The following is an 8,187-nucleotide window of genomic DNA, read 5'->3' as shown; positions in this document are numbered from 1 at the left end:
AAAAGTATGAACCAATTGCTCGGCTTGTCATCGGGGTTGTGCATGATAAATACTTTGTGTTAAGAAGACAGAGCACGACAAGACTATATGATTTTGTAGGGATATCTTTCTTTAGCGTTGATATTTTGAAAAACACGATTGTTTGTTGGGATGCCTGAGTATTAATGTCTTTATGTCAAATTATAGAATATTGCTTTGAATCACTCGTGTCTTAATATTCATTCCATGATTAGATATATGATCAAGATTACTCTAGGTAGCATTCCACATCAAAATTATCTTTTTTATCATTTACCTACTCGACAACGATCATGAATTAAGCTTGGGGATATGATGACCCACAAGTATAGGGGATCAATTGTAGATCTTTTCGATAAGTAAGAGTGTCGAACCCAATGAGGAGCATAAGGAAATGACAAGTAGTTTTCAGTAAGGTAATGTCTGCAAGTGCTGAAATTGTAAGTAGCGAGTAGTTTGATAGCAAGATAATTTGTAACGAGCAAGTAAAGATAATAGTAACAAGTATGCAGCAAGGTAGACCAATCCTTTTGAGGTAAAGGATTGGCCAAAACGGTCTCCTATAATATGCAAAGTGTCTTGAGGGTACACGGGAATTTCATCTAGTCACTTTCATCATGTTGGTTTGATTTGTGTTCGCTACTTTGATAATTTGATATGTGGGTGGACCGGTGCGTAGGTTATGTTGTTACTTGAACAAACCTCCTACTTATGACTAACCCTCCAGCAAGCATCCACAACTATTAGAAAAGTATTAAGAATAAATTCTAACCATAGCATTAAACTCTAGGATCCAATCGGTCCCTTACGGAATAGTGCATAAAATGGGGTTTAAGTTTCTGTCACTCTCGCAACCCACCATCTATTTACTACTCCACAATGCATTACCTTAGGCCCAAATATGGTGAAGTGTCATGTATTCGATGTTCACATGACACCACTAAGGGAATCACAACATACATACCATCAAAATATCGAACATATATCAAATTCACATGATTGCTTGCAACATGATTTCTCCCATGACCTCAAGAACAAAAGTAACTACTCACAAATAATAAACACGCTCATGACCAGAGGGGTATTAATATTCATAATGGATCTGAACATATAATATTCCACCAAATAAACAATATAGTAATCAACTACATGATGTAATCAACGCTACTAGTCACCCCCTAGCAACAATCTATAGTCCCGGTAACAAGATTGAATACAAGAGATGAACTAGGGTTTGAGATGAGATGGTGCTGGTGAATATGTTGATGGAGATTGCCCTCCCCAAGATGGGAGAGTTGTTGGTGATGATGATGACGATGATTTCCCCCTCCGAGGGGGAAGTTCCCCCCGGTAGAATTGCTCGGCCGGAGGGCAAAAGTGCTCCTGCCCAAGTTCCACCTCGAGATGGTGGCGCTTAGTCCCGAAAGCCTCCTTATTTTTTTTCTAGGTCAAAATGACTTATATAGCAAAAGATGGGCACCGGAGGTGGGCCGAGGAGGCCACAACCCACCAGGGCGCGTCAGGGGGGCTGGCACGCCTAGGTGGGTTGTGTCCACCTAGTGCCCCCCTCTGGTGTTTATTGGCTCCAATATTTCTTAAATAATCCATAAAAATTCTCCGTGAAGTTTCATCTCATTTGGAGTTGTGCAGAATAGGTGGCTGACGTAGCTTTTCCATGTCCAGATTTCCAGCTGCCGGAATTCTCCCTCTTGGTGTGTTCCTTGCAAATTATGAGAGAAAAGGCATTAGAATTACTCCAAAAAGCATTATTATGGATAAAAACATTATAAATAACATTAATAAAACATGATGCAAAATGGACGTATCAACTCCCCCAAGCTTAGACCTCGCTTGTCCTCAAGCGAAAACCAAAATTGAAAAACATGTCCACATGCCTTGAGAGAGAGAGGTGTCGATAAAAACAAAATACAGACATAGAAGCATCATGTTGATTATTATAACAACAACAAAATTTAACATAGGACTTTTACCATAGAACTTGTATCATATACTTCCTATGAATAAGTAACAGTTCATCACAAAATCGAAGCATAAAGCAAAAACTCTATTTGAAACCAACAAACTATGTTCTCAGTCAACTTTGCAACTACAATTCATCATCTTTTTAGGAAGGGTCACATGTCGGAGCCTTTAGGCAAGTCCACATACTCAACCATCATATAGTCTTCTATAATTGCTAACACTCACCTCATACCCATGAGTAAAACATTTTAACCGGACACATAGAAAGATAGGGGCTGGTATTTTCGCCTCCCAACATACTCACCTCAAGGGTGATGTCAACAATAATAACTCATGCTATCTATATTCAACTGGACATATGTGCCTAGATCTTTCCTCACCACATGATGCTTGCCAAAAGAGTAAAGAAAAAGGAATAGAAGGAAAACTTTGACTCTTTGCATAAAAGTAAATACATAAAAGTAAAAGATAGGCCCTTCGCAGACGGAAGCAGAGGTTGCCATGCGCTTATTTGTTTGTATGCTCAATCCCTTAGTGTAAGAGAACGTCACATTGTATTGCCCCTTAAGATGAGAACCATTATTATGCAGTCTGTTGCTTTTATTCTTTGTCATCCAAGTTCGTAAAACGCTCAATTTTCTCTTACACCAAACGATCTCACACTTTTAGAAGCAATTTTTATTGCCTTTTTGCACTTATGAAAACTTACTTGAGGGATCTTGCTCAATCCCTAGGTAGGTATGGTGGACACTTGAAAAAAAATTGGGTTTAAGGGTTTTTGGATGCACAAGTAGTATTTCTACTTAGTACGAAATTTTTGGCTAGCAAAGATATGGGGCAAGCATCACATATTAAAGGATCTATCCCAATATGACTTCTATTCATTGTGAATATAAACAAACATAAACCATTAAGTTGTCTTCCTTGTCCAACGTTAACAATTTTGGCATATGATATTTTGACGAGGGTTCACAGTCACAAAAGATTTCTAGGATAGTATATTTATATGTGAATCTTCTCTTCCCTTATCAATTCTTTCATGAGTTGCATCATTGACTAATGCTATGTTTTTCAATCTCTAATAAAAATTTCTTACTTATAATTTTCGTCATGTGGTGCTATCACCTACCATAGGATTAGTACATAATCTTATTAATTTATTTCCTTTCTTTTATTTGTTTCCTTTCTTTTATTTATCTCCTTTCTCATTTTCTTTCCTTTTTTATTTCTTTTCTTTATTTGCAACATGAAAATAAAGAAAGCAAAAACTCACACTAAACTTTATTATATAACTTGCACATGATCACAATGATAGATAACTAAGCAAACTCTCAAATAAGGAAGGATCGAACTAAACTTTATTTCGTCTAAAGCAAAAGATTGAACCAAGATAAATAAAAGCAAAAAGATAGTGGGATGATATGATACCGGGGCACCTCCCCCAAGCTTGGCGGGAGCCAAGGGGAGTGCCCATACCTGATACTCAGTTCTCCTTTGGTGGTGAAGAAGGTAGGGGATTTGCCCTTTGCTTCCTTTAGCTTCTGACTGAGGGTAAAATTCTCCATCATCAACTCGCAATTATCTATCTCGAGTTTTATTATCCTCTTGCATAACGCCTCCATGCTCTCATCCTTGAACCGAGAAGGAATCGATTCATCTTCTTCTTCCTCAGAGGTGCAACTATATTGCCCCTCATCCCCATAGGACTTAGGGTTTGCGATGAGATCAGCAACATAGCTCTCGCCCTCAGAGTCTTGGGAGGACATATTTTTAGATCTGCACAGAAAACAGCAGGAAAAGAGAACTGAGGATTTCTCCGCCATATGGTGATCAACAGGTTGGAGAAGTATATTTAGATTTTTTTTATCTTGGAGGAAAAGTATATCATACAGAAAAGGAGTACGGAAGGTATCCCCGGTGGGCACCACCCACCTGGGTGCGCCAGGCTGCCTGGCGTGCCCTGGTGTCTTGTGCCCACCAGGGGACGCTTCCTGGTAGTTTCTTTATTTCAAAAATTTTAAAATATTCCAAAACTAATAAAAATATTTTTGCGGATTTTTCGAAGTCCGTTTACTTACCGTATCACATACCTCTTTATTTTCATGATTCTAGAGTGTTCCGGAAGGACTCTTTTATGTGTTCTTCCGGTGTCAAAGTTTGGATAATATTACTTTCAACATTGATAGGCGTACCTGAGATATAATGCTTTATTCGTTGCCCATTGACAACCTTCGGGTTAGTACCTTCGAATTTATTTATTTTGATGGCTCCAGATTGGTAAACCTCCTCGATGACGTATGGGCCTTCCCATTTCGAGAGGAGCTTCCCTGCAAAAAATCTAAAATGAGAGTTGTACAAAAGAACATATTCTCCAACTTTAAACTCACGCTTTTGTATTCTTTTGTCATGCCATCTTTTAACTTTTTCTTTGAATAACTTTGCATTTTCATAAGCTTGGTTCTCCATTCATCTAATGAGCTTATTATATCAAATAATCTCTTTTCACCAGCAAGTTTGAAATCATAATTGAGTTCTTTAACTGGCCAATAAGCTTTATGTTCTAATTCAAGAGGTAAATGACAAGCTTTTCCATAAACCATTTTATAAGGAGACATACCCATAGGATTTTTATAAGTTGTTCTATAAGCCCAAAGTGCATCATCTAATTTCTTAGACCAATTCTTCCTGGACCTATTGACAGTCTTTTGCAAAATTAATTTTATTTCTCTATTGCTAAGTTCCACTTGACCACTAGACTGAGGATGATAAGGTGATGCAATTCTATGGTTAACATCATACTTAGCAAGCATTTTACGAAAAGCACCATGAATAAAGTGTGAACCACCATCAGTCATTAAATATCTAGGGACTCCAAACCTTTGGAAAATAACTTCCTTAAGCATTTTAATAGAGGTGTTGTGATCAGCACTACTGGCTGGAATAGCTTCTACCCATTTAGTAACATAATCAACATCAACCAAAATATGTGTATACCATTAGAGGAAGGAAAAGGTCCCATGTAATCAAATCCCCAAACATCAAATGGTTCAACAGCAAGTGACTAATTCATAGGCATTTCTTGACACTTACTGATATTACCTATTCTTTGACATTCATCACAACATAAGGCGAACTTATAGGCATCCTTGAAGAGATTAGGCCAATAAAATCCAGATTGCAATACCTTGTGAGCAGTTCTATCTCCAGCATGATGCCCTCCATAAGCCTCGGAGTGACATTTCCATAGGATTTGTCCCTATTCATACTCAGGTACACAACATCAAATAATAACATCTACTGCTTTATAAAGATGTGAGTCATCCCAAAATTAATGTCTTAAATCATAGAAGATTTTTTTCTTTTGCTGGTATGTAAAGCTAGGTGGTAAATATTTAGCAACAATGTAATTAGCATAGTCAGCATACCAAGGAGTACCATTAGCAACATTTATTGCAGCTAACTGCTCATCAGGAAAACTATGATCAATAGGAAGTGGGTCATCAAGCACATTTTCAGCCCTAGACAAATTATCAGCTACGGGGTTCTCAGCTCCTTTTATATGAATAATATGTAAATCAAATTCTTGTAACAAGAGAACCCAACGAATAAGTCTAGGTTTAGCATCTTTCTTTTCCATAAGATATTTAATAGCAGCATGGTCTATGTGAACAGTTACTTTGGAATCAACAATATAAGGTCTAAATGTATCACAAGCAAACACTACTGCTAAGAATTCTTTTTAAGTAGTAGCATAATTTCTTTGAACACTGTCTAGAGTTTTACTAGCATAATGGATAACATTCAATTTCTTATCAACTTTTTGTCCTAGAACAACACCAATGGCATAATCACTAGCATCACACATAATTTCAAAAGGCAAGTTCCAATCAGGGGGTTGAACAATAGGTGCAGATATTAAGGCTTTCTTGAGTGTTTCAAAGGCTTCTAAAAAATCATCATCAAAAACAAAAGGAATGTCCTTTTGCAAAAGACTAGCGAGAGGCCTAGGAATTTTAGAGAAGTCTTTAATAAACCTCCTATAGAAACCAGCATGACCTAGGAAACTACGAATACCTTTGACGTCCTTAGGACATGCATTTTCTCAATTGGATCAACGTTAGCTTGGTCCACTTCAATACCTCTTTGAGAAATTTTATGACCCAAGACAATGCCTTCATTAACCATAAAGTGGCAGTTCTCCCAATTCAAGACAAGATTTGTTTGTTCACATCTCTGCAAAACTCGCTCAAGATTGCTTAAACTATCATCAAAGGACTTCCCATAAACAGAAAAGTCATCCATGAAAACCTCAACAATCTTCTCACAAAAGTCGGAGAATATAGATGTCATGCATCTTTGAAAGGTAGCAGGTGCATTACATAAACCAAAAGGCATATGTCTATAAGCATAGGTTCCAAATGGACAAGTAAAAGTGGTCTTTTCTTGATCAGGTTGAGAAGCAGGTATTTGTGAAAAGCCAGAGTATCCATCGAGGAAGCAAAAGTGTGTGTTCTTAGATAATCTTTCAAGCATTTGATCAATAAAAGGCAAAGGGTAATGATCTTTTCTAGTAGAATGGTAATTTTCTAAAATCAATTACCATTCTATAGCCTGTAACAATTCTTTGTGGAATAAGTTCATTCTTATCATTAGGAACAACAGTAATACCTCCTTTCTTAGGGACACGATGAACATGACTTAGCCATCTACTATCAGCTATAGGATAGATTGTACATGCTTCCAGAAGTTTTAATATTTCTGTTCTTACCACCTCTTTCATCTTCAGATTAAACCGACGTTGGTGATCAACAACTGGCTTAGCATCAGGTTCCATATTAATTTTGTGCTGACATAGTGTGGGACTAATGCCCTTTAAATCATCAAGAGTATATCCAATAGCATTTCGGTGCTTTCTTAGAACTTTCAATAATCTTTCTTCTTCATGTTCTAAAAGGTTAGCACTAATAATAATAGGATATATCTTCTTTTCATCAAGATAAGCATATTTCAAAGTGTCTGGCAATTGTTTTAATTCAAAAACAGGATCACCTTCAGGTGGAGGGGGACATCCAAGAGTTTCAATAGGCAAATTGTGTTTAAGCAGAGGACGTTGTTCTAAGAAAATCTTATCTATTTGTCGATGTTCTGGGAACAGGGTCCCAGATTTGCCTGCCCGCGGCCCACGGTGTGGCTTTGCTAGCAGGCCTGTACGACCCATCTTCATCAACAAGGCATTCAAGACCCTCGCGAGGGGCCAAGCCTCGCGAGGCGGATGACGCAAGACCTCCTTAGGAGCGACCTCTCCAGGCAGGCTCACGAGGGGCGGAGAGTTCAAGGCAAGGCAAACCTCGCGAGGTTCTCATGATGTGAGCAGTGACGATCGAGACCAGGCGGGCGCCAGCGCGCAACGTCCTTGTTTCCTCTTTGGTGCTAAGGGGGCAAGCGCAGGCGCGGAGTACCGAGGCATCAAGCAAAGGTTTCCATATTGGTGCAACAAGACCAAGACCAGAAGGACGGGAAGACGGAGGTCACCATGGAGCCCAAGGCGGCGTCACCACCAGAGCTTTTTTCACGCGAAGACCACTTTTGTCAGGATAAGCTGTACTAGCTGTCCCCTTTCAAATTGGCCGCCGTTGGCTCCCTTCCCGCTCAATATTTGGGGAGAGGACCAGGGCCTCTATAAATAGGACTAGCCACCACCATAGCCAGCGGAAGAGGCCTGAGCTGATCAAATCCACACACACACAAGTTCGACAAGCACAAGAACACCTCAACCTCAGGAGGCTATTCTTCCCCTCGTACTATTCATCATCGGCCCAAGAGGCAATCCACCACCACAACACTGGAGTAGGGTATTACACCAGAATGGTGGCCTGAACCAGTATAAATCTTTGTGTCCGTTGTGTTGCGAGTTCGTCGAGTTAGTTCATAAGATCTTAGCCGAGTCAGGACGTGGATCGGTAGGGGGGAAATCTTCACGCGCACCCCAGTGTTCGAACCTTAAGGGTTTTGCCGGAACCCGTGATCCGACATTTGGCGCGCCAGGTAGGGGTGTGCCGGAGTCTTTCTTCCATCGACTCGCGCTCCACCATCTCCACGCCCACTCCCCCATGGTGGGCGCCCCTCCAGCTGGATCTACCGGGGGGCCGCAGCAGCGCTCGGGGGCTCCGAGCCCTTGCCCCCGCC

Source organism: Triticum dicoccoides, chromosome 2A (genome assembly GCF_002162155.2).
Source record: "Triticum dicoccoides isolate Atlit2015 ecotype Zavitan chromosome 2A, WEW_v2.0, whole genome shotgun sequence".
NCBI lineage: Eukaryota > Viridiplantae > Streptophyta > Magnoliopsida > Poales > Poaceae > Triticum > Triticum dicoccoides.
Note: the sequence above shows the minus strand (reverse complement) of the source record.